This window comes from Schistocerca serialis, chromosome 1 (assembly GCF_023864345.2).
Source record: "Schistocerca serialis cubense isolate TAMUIC-IGC-003099 chromosome 1, iqSchSeri2.2, whole genome shotgun sequence".
Classification (NCBI taxonomy): domain Eukaryota; kingdom Metazoa; phylum Arthropoda; class Insecta; order Orthoptera; family Acrididae; genus Schistocerca; species Schistocerca serialis.
Genome location: NC_064638.1, coordinates 1,236,865,662 through 1,236,879,397, shown reverse-complemented (window position 1 = coordinate 1,236,879,397; position 13,736 = coordinate 1,236,865,662).

The window sequence follows — 13,736 nt, the reverse complement described above, 5'->3', positions numbered from 1 at the left end:
TCGATACCTCTCCTCAGTGCAGCATTGCGTGAAGAATGGGTTGCCATTCCCCAAGAAAACTTTCAGCACCTGATTGAACGTATGCCTGCGACAGTGGAAGCTATTATCAAGGCTAAGGGTGGGCCAACACCATATTGAATTCCAGCATTACCGATGGAGGGCGCCATGAACTTGTAAGTCATTTTCAGCCAGGTGTCCGGATACTATTGATCACACAGTGTAGGTGGAACCCATTTCCAAGAGTGTAACGCCACTGTACAATGCTATGGCTGTTCACCAATCGCAGCGTTTGTGTTTCTTTGCGTCAGGTTTATTGTTATGAGCGATCTGTAGATCACTTAGCCCGAATTTTGAAGGAGTCTATTTTTTTTCCGATGTTCCTGAATCCTCATGTTTCCATTGTGTGCTTTCCATTTTTGTCTCGGATTAATGGTCATAGATTCTGTTCTTGATCATGTCTACTGCTAAGGTAGACCTGTGGATTGGCCTGACGCAATTGCAACACTTACACCACGAACATAGCTGCTACATGAAGTATCGAATGAAGTATGCAACCATGTTGAAGATACGTGCAGTCTGCAAAATTCTGAACAAGACGCTGAGGAAAAAATCATTGACTAGATGCGAAGTGACTTTATTATTCGAGTATTACGCGTTTCGGAGATTGCCGTCATCAGATATAGATGTGCAACATGATGTTCCAGAACATCTGATGACTTCAATTTCGGAATCGCGTAATACTGTAATAATAAAGTCAGCTGGCATTCAGTCAGTGATTTCTTCTTCAGTGACCTATTCAGCAAGTTGGAGACAGCACATATTTAAGACTGCTGTCTGGGTTCGGCAAGCTCTTTGAACAGATGTAAGCTGTCACGGAAACCAGCAGTCAGCGAACTTCCCGTATCCCAAAACGTTGTACGGGACGTTGAGTTTCATTTTTTCCACAATCACTTCGATTGTGGTATGCTTGCCGTCGAAGATAAGGGCCTCTGTGATTCTTGCGGCTCACGGTTCTTCACAGAGAAGCTGTATACCACTTCATTCTTCGTCATGGTTAACAATATCGTGCCACCTCAATACTGTGTAACGTAATGCAGTATTGGTGGCGTTCACCCCTACCAGCTCACAGATGTTCCCCTTCAAATGCTGAAAACTGTTTACCGCACGATACGTTATTGCAATGGCTGCTCTAGCGAGTTGCTGCGTTACTGCACCACGGGCATTTCACTATGTACCTGCCAACAATGAAAAGGTTATTTGAAACATATTGTGTTGACATCTTCAGGCCTCTCGTATGTATTCTTATGTATTCTCGAAAAGCCAACGACTCTTGATCAGCCGCACGTGGTTTGGATGCAGATCGGACAGAGGATCGTAAGACGTTTTTATCTTAAGTTAAATCACCAATCGAATCGAACCATGTGTACATACTCTCTCTGACCATAATGGATCGTAACGGATGACAGAGAGAAGACAAAAGTACTAAAGTACTTTCTCAAATATGTTTTCACTGTCAAAAATCGTACTGTGGTTCATTCTTTCAATCGTCGTACTAAGATAGGGGATGACAGAAAATAAATAAAATCTCTCAACAGCAGGCGACAGAATCAGGAACATTACATGTTACATAACTAGATCTTCTTCTACTGGCAGTCTATCGTAGTTCGCTGGAGGATCAAAGCGGTCCAGGTGACCTGAAAAATAGGCAAGTCATTCCCGTCTTCAAATAAGTTTGCCGAAAAGTCACGATAAACTATAACAGTGTTGCTTATGATAGTCTGCTTTAGATTTTAGATCTTTTTATTTTTAACTTGTGGTAAGTTCTTATGGGACCAAACTGCGAGGTCATCAGTTCCGAAACTTACACACTACTTAATGTAACTTAAACTAACTTATGCTAAGAGCGACACACACACCCACGTCCGAGAGAGGACTCGAACCTCCGACGGGGGGGGGGGGGGGGGGCCGTGCGGACGACCGTGACAAGAAGCCTAAGACCGCGCGGCTACCCCGAGCAGTTTTTAGATTTTCGAAAAATATTTCATGCTCGCGTATTTGTACCTTACTGGAGGTCGAAGATCTCCGCTGAAAGAAACAGTGTGGTTTCTGTAAACAATGATTATGTGGAATCAACACGTTCTTTGCACGAAACCCAGAAGACAGGTGAGACAGGCACCCAGGTTTATTGAGTATGTAACTATTTTGTTTTCTAATGTTGTTGTGTTGTGGTGTATGTAAAGTGATTTCCTACTCTTTACTTTCGTTTGTAACTACGTTGTAATGTGGACCTGAACAATGCAAGTGGTGTACTTTACGTAAACACTATGTTATAAAGAGTCACCAATTCCATCAGAAACTGTGTAACTTTTACTGGAAATTATTAGAATCTTAAAAATGCGTAGTGGATAAGCTACCCTGTAAAATTCTGTGTCGTGCAATACAGTGAATAGTCTACAGTGTGTAACACCACAATGTGTGTCTTTACAATTTCAACAAACAAAACTAACAGAGTAAGAATTCTGCATAAACTTGCAACCTGAACTTTGAAAGAATAACAATCCAAAAGACTTTTATTAAAATACTCTATAAGTTTACATACGTAGACCTACTAAATAAAATTTCAAACATTAGATGATAGACAACTGAATTTAACACTGCACTGTAAGTAAGGATGCCTGCATAAGAAATAAAATCTGAACTGAACTTCTCCAAAAATGATCCTGAAGATAATTTTGAAAGCCCGCGCTTAACTGTAAAAATGGTTCAAGTGGCTCTGAGCGCTATGGGACTTAACATCTGTGGTCATCAGTCCCCTAGAACTTAGAACTACTTAAACCTAACTAATCTAAGGACATGACACACATCCATGCCCGAGGCAGGATTCGAACCTGCGACCGTAGCGGTCAAGCGGTTCCAGACTGAAGCGCCTAGAACCGCACGCTTAACTGTAAATTATCTTACTGTGTCCTATATGTGATGTCAGACAGGCCTAACAAATTAACTCGGTACAGCTTGAAAGTGGTGAATATTGTGAATACTCAAATACAGCGCCGCAGAAAACCAGCAGAAGAAAAACCTTGCCAAGTGCAATGTAAGGAAAATTAGCTATGTCAAGCACATCATGCTTTACTTTGAGTGCTTTTGTTCCTCTCAGTGGAGAATGCAGGGACACACAATTGCAAAAGAAAACTTCTGTCAGGAGACGGTGCGAGAAACTAAACTTACTGAGTGATTGAAAAGAGACTAGTGTTCCGAACGGTACTCTTTAACAAACACAACCATCTTTACAAAAATCAGTTATATCAGTCTGCCACAAAATAAGTTAATGAAATGATAAAGGAATGGTGAATCTATAACTCTGAGTGCAAGCTATGTGAACAGAGAACTTTGTCTGATAACGTCTCGACAGATGATGCAGTATTAATCCAGGTGTCCGCTTAAGAAGCTCTCTGAGACAAATCTAGAGATACACACAACTTAGTCGCCGTTAAATTATTGACAGACTACAATCATGTGCGGATTCAGTGTAAAATCGAGTCAGTTTGAAACAGAATCCTGCTACGTGAATATCCTTTGGATGCTTTAGCTCTCAGCACTACGGGACTTAACAGCTGAGCCCATAGAACTTAGAACTACTTATACCTAACGAACCGAAGGACATCATACACATGCATGCCCAAGGCAGGATTAGAACCTCGGACCGTAGCGGTAGCGCGGTTCTAGACTGAAGCACCTAGAACCGCTCGGCCACCCCGGCCGGCTCGTGAATATCAATACAGCACGTGCAAGTAGACTTACTGACACACTAACTACGTTATTTATCACATACATTTTTTTGTCATACGATGGTAAGTTAATTATTATCCGCAATTTAGATATATTTCAGTTTATTTTGGAGTACGGTCGTTGTACGTTGATGACGCATGCATTGTTTATCTGTTGTTATATCTTTGCAATTTTCAAACTGCTAGGTTAGTTTCGTCATCGCTGCGGTGCTGTTAATCATGGCTGCTCCGCTGTTTATTTGCACCAAAGAAGAGCAACGTCCAGTGATCCGTTTTCTGTGGTCGGAAGGCGTATCAAGTGCCGAAATTCATCGAAGACTTTCTGTACAGTACTGTAAAAGTATTTTGCCACAGCGGAGTGTCTAGGAATGTATTGAAAAGTTCCGACATGGCCGCACAAGTGTTACTCACGATTAAGGAGCTGGACGACCGTTTACCGCCGCAAATGAAGAAACCATTGAGCGTTCACGTGAAATGATTCTCATGGACAGACGATTAACTATCGACAAAGTGGCACATGGTCTGCCAATTAGTCACGGTTCTGCCTCTGAAATCATACACAACAAACTTGGGTTTCATAAAGTGTGTGCAAGAAGGGTTCCAAAACGACTAACACAGTTGCATAAACAAATGAGCCTGGACGTCTGCGAAAAATATTTGGATTGCTATGGTAACGAAGGAGATAACTTCTTAGACAGTATCATTACTGCTGACGAAACATGAATCCATCATTACGAGCCGGAGAGTATGGAATGGAAACATCCAAATTCGCTGTGCAAGAAAGAGTTGAAGGCCCAACCATCCGCAGGAAGACTTATGCTTCCGATTTTTTGGGACGCACAAGGTCCAGTACTGGAACATTATGGGGAAAGGGGCACAATAGTAAACAGTATACGTTACAGTGAGATGCTTACTGCCAGGCTAGAGAGTACAATTCGAAGCAAACGCCGAGGATTGCTGTCAAAAGGTGTTGTGTTGTAGCACGAAAATGCCTGTCCGCATACTGCTGCCCACACTGCTGAAACGCTGCAGGAATTCAATTTTGAAGTACTGGATCATCCTCCATGTAGTCCCGATGTTGTTCAAATGTGTGTGAAATCTTCTGGGACTTAACTGCTAAGGTGATCAGTCCCTAAGCTTACATACTACTTAATCTAAATTATCCTACGGACAAACACACACACCCGTGCCCGAGGGAGGACTCGAACCTCGGCCGGGACCAGCCGCACAGTCCATGCTGCTGCGCCCTTGACCGCTCGGCTAATCCCGCACGGCTGTAGCCCGATCTTTTCCCCTTCTGACTATCACTTGTTTGGTCCACTCAAACAGGCATTAAGGGGCCGTCGATTTGTCTCGGGCGAAGCAGTGAAAGAAACGGTGCATTCCTGGGTCGCAGCTCAACCGAGAACCTTCTTTTATGAGGCAGTCAGGAAGCTTGTACAACGATGGACCAAGTGCGTTGAAATGCAAGGAGACTATGTCGAAAAATGATGTTCTTGTAAATATCCTGTTTGATTACAATAAAAATTTATAACTACTTTGCGGATAATAATTGACTAACCGTCGTATATTGCGTTATTGACAGCTGATTAATGTTTCCTATCACAATCGACTGTAAATCAGATTTTAGTCAATCTGCTATAAATGTGTAGTACCAGACGCTGATTTCACGCAATCATGAATCCAGCTAGGTCTTTTTAAATACTGAATGAAAATGTGTAAGCATAGTGAATAGTTTTTTGTTAATTAAAAACGAACTATTTCTGGTAAAACCTCCTGCTACAGCTCAGTGCAAACAGCCGAAAAACATGCATCGGCACACGTAACTAGTTTAGCTATAATCATACACAACTTAAAAAATTATGCCCATGTGTAGTTTGAACCTAACGATATGTCGTTACCTTTAGACTACTTCACGACTATACGGGGTGAACCTGAACCACAGCGACAAACTTCCAGAGGTGGACCAAAATAAGAAAAAAATATCTAGTAAACATGTGATCTAAAATGCACTGCTTAAGAGCTACGAGCACTTGCTCATCTCCGATACTGTGAAATACATGTCTTCTATTGCAAGTTCTTTGTTTACCATATTTTGAGAGGAGGTAATACAGATCGAAAGTTCTGCGCCCAGTTCTTATAATGTTACATTGGTGACTACATCGTGTGGCGACTCTGGAGTCTGTGCACGTTTATATTGTGCCCTTACTACTATTTATAAGAGGTTGTTGTTGTTGTGGTCTTCAGTCCTGAGACTGGTTTGATGCAGCTCTCCATGCTACTCTATCCTGTGCAAGCTTTTTCATCTCCCAGTACCTACTGCAACCTACATCCTTCTGAATCTGCTTAGTGTATTCATCTCTTGGTCTCCCTTTACGATTTTTACCCTCCACGCTGCCCTCCAATACTAAATAGGTGATCCCTTGATGCCTCAGAACATGTCCTACCAACCGATCCCTTCTTCTGGTCAAGTTGTGCCACAAACTTCTCTTCTCCCCAATCCTATTCAATACTTCCCCATTAGTTATGTGATCTACCCATCTAATCTTCAGCATTCTTCTGTAGCACCACATTTCAAAAGCTTCTATTCTCTTCTTGTCCAAACTATTTATCGTCCATGTTTCACTTCCATACATGGCTACACTCCATACGAATACTTTCAGAAATGACTTCCTGACACTTAAATCAATACTGGATGTTAACAAATTTCTCTTCTTCAGAAACGCTTTCCTTGCCATTGCCAGCCTACATTTTATATCCTCTCTACTTCGACCATCATCAGTTATTTTGCTCCCCAAATAGCAAAACTCCTTTACTACTTTAAGTGCCTCATTTCCTAATCTAATTCCCTCAGCATCACCCGACTTAATTAGACTACATTCCATTACCCTTGTTTTGCTGTTGTTGATGTTCATCTTATATCCTCCTTTCAAGACACTGTCCATTCCATTCAACTGCTCTTCCAAGTCCTTTGCTGTCTCTGACAGAATTACAATGTCATCGGCGAACCTCAAAGTTTTTATTTCTTCTCCATGAATTTTAATACCTACTCCGAATTTTTCTTTTGTTTCCTTTACTGCTTGCTCAATATACACATTGAACAACATCGGGGAGAGGCTACAACCCTGTCTTACTCCCTTCCCAACGACTGCTTCCCTTTCATGTCCCTCGACCCTTATAACTGCCATCTGGTTTCTGTACCAATTGTAAATAGCCTTTCGCTCCCTGTATTTTACCCCTGCCACCTTTAGAATTTGAAAGAGAGTATTCCAGTCAACATTGTCAAAAGCTTTCTCTAAGTCAAAAAATGCTAGAAACGTAGGTTTGCCTTTCCTTAATCTTTCTTCTAAGATAAGTCGTAAGGTCAGTATTGCTTCACGTGTTCCAGTGTTTCTACGGAATCCAAACTGATCTTCCCCGAGGTTGGCTTCTACTAGTTTTTCCATTCGTCTGTAAAGAATTCGTGTTAGTATTTTGCAGCTGTGACTTATTAAACTGATAGTTCGGTAATTTTCACATCTGTCAACACCTGCTTTCTTTGGGATTGGAATTATTATATTCTTCTTAAAGTCTGAGGGTATTTCGCCTGTTTCATACATCTTGCTCACCAGATGGTAGAGTTTTGTCAGGACTGGCTCTCCCACGGCCGTCAGTAGTTCCAATGGAATATTGTCTACTCCGGGGGCCTTGTTTCGACTCAGGTCTTTCAGTGCTCTGTCAAACTCTTCACGCAGTATCATATCTCCCATTTCATCTTCATCTACATCCTCTTCCATTTCCATAATATTGTCCTCAAGTACATCGCCCTTGTATAGACCCTCTATATACTCCTTCCACCATTCTGCTTTCCCTTCTTTGCTTAGAACTGGGTTTCCATCTGAACTCTTGATATTCATACAAGTCGTTCTCTTATCTCCAAAGGTCTCTTTAATTTTCCTGTAGGCGGTATCTATCTTACCCCTAGTGAGATAGGCCTCTACATCCTTACATTTGTCCTCTAGCCATCCCTGCTTAGCCATTTTGCACTTCCTGTCGATCTCATTTTTGAGACGTTTGTATTCCTTTTTGCCTGTTTCACTTACTGCATTTTTATATTTTCTCCTTTCATCAATTAAATTCAATATTTCTTCTGTTACCCAAGGATTTCTACTAGCCCTCGTCTTTTTACCTACTTGATCCTCTGCTGCCTTCACTACTTCATCCCTCAAAGCTACCCATTCTTCTTCTACTGTATTTATTTCCCCCATTCCTGTCAATTGCTCCCTTATGCTCTCCCTGAATCTCTGTACAACCTCTGGTTCTTTTAGTTTACCCAGGTCCCATCTCCTTAAATTCCCACCTTTTTGCAGTTTCTTCAGTTTTAATCTACAGGTCATAACCAATAGATTGTGGTCAGAGTCCACATCTGCCCCTGGAAATGTCTTACAATTTAAAACCTAGTTCCTAAATCTCTGTCTTACCATTATATAATCTATCTGATACCTTTTAGTATCTCCAGGGTTCTTCCATGTATACAACCTTCTTTCATGATTCTTAAACCAAGTGTTAGTTATGATTATGTTGTGCTCTGTGCAAAATTCTACCAGGCGGCTTCCTCTTTCATTTCTGTCCCCCAATCCATATTCACCTACTATGTTTCCTTCTCTCCCTTTTCCTACACTCGAATTCCAGTCACCCATGACTATTAAATTTTTGTCTCCCTTCACAATCTGAATAATTTCTTTTATTTCATCATACATTTCTTCAATTTCTTCGTCATCTGCAGAGCTAGTTGGCATATAAACTTGTACTACTGTAGTAGGTGTGGGCTTCGTATCTATCTTGGCCACAATAATGCGTTCACTATGATGTTTGTAGTAGCTTACCCGCATTCCTATTTTCCTATTCATTATTAAACCCACTCCTGCATTACCCCTATTTGATTTTGTGTTTATAACCCTGTAGTCACCTGACCAGAAGTCTTGTTCCTCCTGCCACCGAACTTCACTAATTCCCACTATATCTAACTTCAACCTATCCATTTCCCTTTTTAAATTTTCTAACCTACCTGCCCGATTAAGGGATCTGACATTCCACGCTCCGATCCGTAGAACGCCAGTTTTCTTTCTCCTGATAACGACATCCTCTTGAGTAGTCCCCGCCCGGAGATCCGAATGGGGGACTATTTTACCTCCGGAATATTTTACCCAAGAGGACGCCATCATCATGTAATCATACAGTAAAGCTGCATGCCCTCGGGAAAAATTACGGCTGTAGTTTCCCCTTGCTTTCAGCCGTTCGCAGTACCAGCACAGCAAGGCCGTTTTGGTTATTGCTACAAGGCCAGATCAGTCAATCATCCAGACTGTTGCCCTTGCAACTACTGAAAAGGCTGCTGCCCCTCTTCAGGAACCACACGTTTGTCTGGCCTCTCAACAGATACCCCTCCGTTGTGGTTGCACCTACGGTACGGCTATCTGTATCGCTGAGGCACGCAAGCCTCCCCACCAACGGCAAGGTCCATGGTTCATGGGGGGGGTTATAAGAGGTATACAAATAAAAATAAAACATGGATAAAAGTACGTACGAAGCCGTTCTGAAAAGTAATGTCTCCAAACTTTTTTATTCCGTCCTCAATATTGGTAGAGGTTTTACATGTCATGAATACTACTCGGTCGAATTCTACGTGTTCCCCCACACATGAAGCACCCTCTCCTTCAGTATGACAATGCTGCGAGATTTGCAGGACTCCAGCGCCTTGGGTTCACTGTCATCGATTATCCTCCTTACAGTGCCGACTTGAAGACAACCGATATTCAACTGAATCCAGAAATAAAAGGACGTTTTCGACGACATCACTTTGACAGTGATGAATCGGTGCAAGCAGAGGTGTTGTTGTGGCTCCTTCAACAAAGTAAAACATTCTACAGTGGTCTCTCGCTGGGAAAAATGTCGTCATCACCAGGGTGACTATCTTGAGAAATAAATATGTACTCATGCAGAATAAAGATATAGAATAAAGTTAATAATGTTTGTTTCATTTAAAAAGCGATAAAATCTTTCACATAAAAATTGGGAGGTATTAATTTTTAGGATGTCCAAGTGTATGGTTTCTATTTCAACAGTAATCGCCGTAGCTTTTAATACATTTATACCACTGTGATGCAAGACGACCAATGCCTTCACACAAAGGCATGATTGTACTCAGACGTAAATTCAACTAACTACCTAGGAATTACAATTGCGAACAACTTAAACTGGAACGAACACATAGAAAATGTTGTGGGGAAGCCTAACCAAAGACTGTTTTATTGGCAGTAGACTTAGAAAATGTAACAGATGAACTAAGGAGACTCCCTACACTACGATTGTCCGTCCTCTTTTAGAATATTGCTGCGCGGTGTGGGATCAAATGGTTCAAATGGCTCTGAGCACTATGGGACTCAACTGCTGAGGTCATTAGTCCCTTACAACTTAGAACTAGTTAAACCTAACTAACCTAAGGACATCACACACATCCATGCCCGAGGCAGGATTCGAACCTGCGATCGTAGCGGTCTGGAGGCTCCAGACTGCCGCGCCTAGAACCGCATGGCCACTTCGGCCGGCGGTGTTGGATCCTTACCAGATAGGATTGACAGAGTAAATCGATAAAGTTCTAAGACGGGCAGCACGTTTTGTATTATCGCGTAATTGGGGAATGAGTGTTACTAAAATAATACAGGATTGGGGCTGGACATCATTAAAACAAAGGAGTTTTTCTTTGCGACGGAATCTTCTCACGAAATTCCAATCACCAACTTTCTCCTCCGAATGCGAATAAATTTTGTTGGCACCGACCTACATAGGGAGGACTGATCAACACTATAAAATGAGGGAACTCCGAGCTAGTACGGAAAGATATAGGTGTTCGTTCTTTCCGTGCGCTATACGAGATTGGAATAATACAGAATTGTGAAGTTGGTTCGATGAACCCTCTGCCAGGCACTTTTTATTTGCAGAGTATCCATGTAGATGTAGATGTAGATGTAGGTCCGAAGCAAATCGACAGCCACACATTGCCAAGGTTGTTTCGACTACACTGCAGTAGTTACGCTGAGAAGCCCTTACACATCTCCATTAAGTCCCGAACCCTCCTCATGCGGTATTTTTTGGGTCCCGAAGAAAGACAATTGTGGCAGCCGATGTTTTGCGGACAAGGAGGCGCACGCCTAGGTAGATTCTTGTTTCCGTAGGCAACCCCCAGACATTTTTCTATGAAAGCTTTGACCGACTTGCCTCACAATATGCTAAATGTACTAACTAATATGGCGATCACTTTCTAAATAGTGAACAATTTGCCTACTTTTTCCAACTGTCTCGTTTTCATTTGATTGATTTCACTACCCCTTACATGTTTAGCTTGTATGACAGTGATGGATACTGCCTCTCCCGGAGACACTCAATAGCTAGAAATATGGTTGCATTTATATTTCGTACTAGAAAGTAAACTTTATTTTATTTAAATTTATGAGCATTTTCTACTTTCATTTTGTTTTTATAATTCTGACAAATCAGACTACTCTTTCGACACTGCTCGAACACACAAATATTTGCCGGCCGCTGTGGCCAAGCGGCTCTAGGCGCTTCAGTCCGAAACCGCGATGCTGCCACGGTCGCAGCTTCAAATCCTGCCCCGGGCATGGATGTGTGTAATGTCCTTAGGTAAGTTAGGTTTAAGTAGTTCTAAGTCTAGAGGACAGTTGACTTCAGATGTTAAGTCCCATAGTGCTTAGAGGCATTTGAACTATTTGAATACAAATACTTAGAAGTTTTATGTGGAGGAGATACCCGAGGAATATAGCAGGATACTCTGATTACTTGCAATCAATTTTTCCAGTTCCATTTAACAGAAGTAACGGAAGCTTCACAGCTAAGTTGATTCCCCAGTTGAGATATATCGTATTACGAGGGTCGTTCAATATGTAATACCCCACATTTAAAAAAAAAAACAACATTAATATACATAGACAAACGTCTTTGCTGGTGCTTCACGTTTGATGTTTGTTCTGTGTGCCGGTGAAGTTTCGAATCGTTCTGGTAGATCGCAGAGCTGTTCAAATGTGTGTGAATTCCTAAGGGTCCAAACTGCTGAGTTCATCGGTCCGTAGACTTACACACTACTTAAACCAACTTAAACTGACATAAGCTAAGAACAACACACACACACACACACACCCCTCCCCGAGGGAGGACTCGAACCTCCGGCGGGAGGGGCCTCGCAATCCGTGACATGGCGCCCTAGACCGCGCGGCCACTCCGCACAGTGGCAGAGCTGTAGTACAGCGCCAAATGGCTTCCACATACGACTCACGTTTACAAGCAGCGTGCTGTATTTTAATTCTTCTGTGCAGAAAAAGAAACCGTGCTGAACATCCGTAAACGTTTGTGTGTAATGTATGGCGAGACTGCAGTTCGTAGGAGTACAGTTGGGCGATGGATAAAAAAAGGTTACAGTCTCAGGAAATGAAGGAACAGACCCATAAATTCAGAGGTATACGTGAAGACTCTGAATAAACTCAAGAACTGTTTCCGACGTGTTCTATCGGACAAGACCCCAGCACAAATCTTGCTCCATCACGATAATGCACGCCCACACACAAGTCTGAGAAACCGAGAACACATCGCCAAACTGAATTGGACATCGTTGCCGTATCCAACCTACAATCCAGACCTGGCTCCTTTAGGCTCTTTGGGCCGTTTAAGGATTCTCTACGGCGAAGACACTTTGAAGATGTGAGAGTCTCAGTCATGCACTGAAAACAAGGCTACGCCTACAGGAAAAAAGCTTTTACCAGCAAGGAATACTTGCCATTCCACAACGTTGGGACACGGCCATAGAACGTGATGGAAACTACGTAGAAACATATAACATAGACAAGACATGTTGATGTATATTGTCACCAAATACTGACTCTTAACATAAACATGTCCCGAGAAAAATCGTGGGTCATTACTTATTGAACGACCTTCGTATATGACTGCATGGTGCAATGGATCCACCTTCTTCAGTGAAGATACGCAAGTACTTCCTACCTCCTGTGGGAATCTCAGAGTAGACAGCATGGAAGAAATGGACAGGCACTGTACATAGGTGGCGATCGGTGGGAATTTGGGTCGTCCATGAGGCGTGGCGATAAAGTCTGCGCAGTTTGGTTCAGATTGTGTGCTGTATGGTGCAGTGGCTAACGCATCTGCTTTGGAAGCAGGAATTCGTGGGTTCGAATCCTGGGAAAGTACATATTTTCACTCGTCGCCCTTGATTCCACTTAATATCCCTATGCAGGCGACATCACTATCGCTTTCCTTTTCTTTCTAGCGCCCTCCACCTTCAATTTACATATGATATATCCCCAACACCATTGTTGTCATCATCATTGAGTACTTTCATCTACCTAACTTGTGTTACGGGATATCTCAGTGGTGGACATTTCACAATCGTTATTGCACATACACCCCAAAACTGTACATCACTCAATCCAGTATCATGGCCCTGCTTTCCGGCCACACAGTATGTGGTACCATTACCCGTACTGTTGTGATCACCTGCAGCAAACATAAAAAGAAATCGGGAAATTACAATCCTTCCTGCTCAGATTTAGAGGTAGTTCTATGGCTCATCGGAATGGCCTCTGAATCGCAAATCCAGAGATCGGAAATCGATTTCTGGACCGATACCCACATTTTGAGCTGCAACCGATGGTTTATTTGCGCACACATTCTGCTGAGGCCATTCATTCACAGCTTTTCCCGGCATTACAAGCAGTGCGTTCCTCTCCATACCGCGCTTGAATTATTTTCATTACTCCGGCAGTTCCATTTAACACCAGTAATTCAAGCCCCACCCAGTGTGCCACTCATTCAGTTCCCAGCGATTGCGTCCGCGTATTCTCGCATAAACAGACGAGCCGGTATTCGAAAGAAATGCCAGGA